At 37.5% G+C, this 1559-nt stretch overlaps 1 protein-coding gene across 2 annotated transcripts in view; it reads right to left on the reverse strand.

The window, feature by feature from the left end:
- EXOC6 (exocyst complex component 6) overlaps positions 1-1559 on the reverse strand; it is a 214699-nt gene that overhangs the window by 132261 nt on the left and 80879 nt on the right. The window lies entirely within an intron of this gene.

Here is a 1559-nt window from a genome sequence, read left to right on the forward strand (position 1 = left end):
TTTTTTAAATTAGCCAGGCATAGTGGCATGCACCTGTAGTACCACCTACTCGGGAGGCTGAGGCCAGAGGATCACTTGAACCCAGGAATTCAAAGTGGCAGTGAGCTATGATCTCACCACTGCACTCCAGGCTAGACAAAAGCGAGACCCCATCTCTTAAAAAAAATTACATCATGAAAACCACTGAGAAATTATGGGTTTACACCATAATTTCACCAATGCCAGTCGCATTGGCTCATGCCTGTAATCCCAGCACTTTGAGAGGCCGAGGAGAACAGATCACTTGAGGCCAGGAGTTTGAGACCAACCTGGTCAACATGGTGAAACCCTGTTTTGTCTAAAAATACAAAAACTAGCCATGCGTGGTAGCACACATCAGTAATCCCAGCTACTTGGGAGACTGTGGCATGATAATTGCTTGAACCTGAGAGGCAGAGGATGCAGTAAGCCAAGATCACACCACTGCACTCCAGCCTGGGCAACAGAGTGAGACTCTGTCTTAGGAAAAAAAAAAAAAAAAATTATGGGATTACAAAAAGCAGCCAATATTATTTAAACCCAGTGTGATTGTTTTGTGCATTCACACACCTTAAAATCAAGATAATAAATCAGTTTCTCATTACTTACTCTGTTTCTCATTACTTAATTTACAATAATGCAATGTAATATACACCTGAAATTCTAAGCTTTTATGAAGTAAGGAGCATAATAAACAATACTACATGCTTTCCATTAACATGTGGACATATATAAAACTCTGTTGTTCAACTTTTGGAAATAATTAAATACAACCAAGTATAAAAATCAGGGATATAAAAAAGAATAAAATAATGTTTTTTGGAGCAACTTGCATGGAACTAGAGACCATTATCCTAAGTGCAGGAACTCAGGAACAGAAAAATACTGCATGCTTTCAGTTATAAGTGAGAGCTAAGCTATGGGTATACAGGAGCATGTGGGGTGCTATAATGAACACTGGAGATTCAGAAGTGGGGTGAAGGATGAAAAAAAATCACCTATTGGGTACAATGTACACTATTCAGGTGACAAGTACACTAAAAGCCTAGACTTCATTACTATACAATTCATCCACATAACCAAAAACCACTTGTACCCCTAAAGTTGCTAAAATAAATAAAAATACATAAATAAAATGCACTCCTACTAATCAATAAATCAAACAATAAAATCAGGCATAACTCCATTAATTTCATTAGATATGATCATGCTTTTTCTCGGTGTTTAATAAGAGAGAATAGTACATGCTGCTAAAAATGAATAGCCAGGGTTTACTCTAAATATGAATTAGAAAACATTAAACAATTGGACTTAGACTTATGATAGCTAAACAGCTTTACCCTCTTCAATGAATCATAATGTACATGAATATGAAAAAATAAGGTTAGCCAGTGTAACTCAAAATTTTTGGCAGCCCCAGGAAACACTCCATTCATGCTTAAAAGATACAGCTTTACTAACCCATGTCATTTGGTTGTTTAAAGGTGTTTTTCTGGCCGGGCGCGGTGGCTCAAGCCTGTAATCCCAGCACTTTGGGAGGC

This window comes from Colobus angolensis, unplaced genomic scaffold (genome assembly GCF_000951035.1).
Source record: "Colobus angolensis palliatus isolate OR3802 unplaced genomic scaffold, Cang.pa_1.0 Scaffold134, whole genome shotgun sequence".
Lineage (NCBI taxonomy): Eukaryota > Metazoa > Chordata > Mammalia > Primates > Cercopithecidae > Colobus > Colobus angolensis.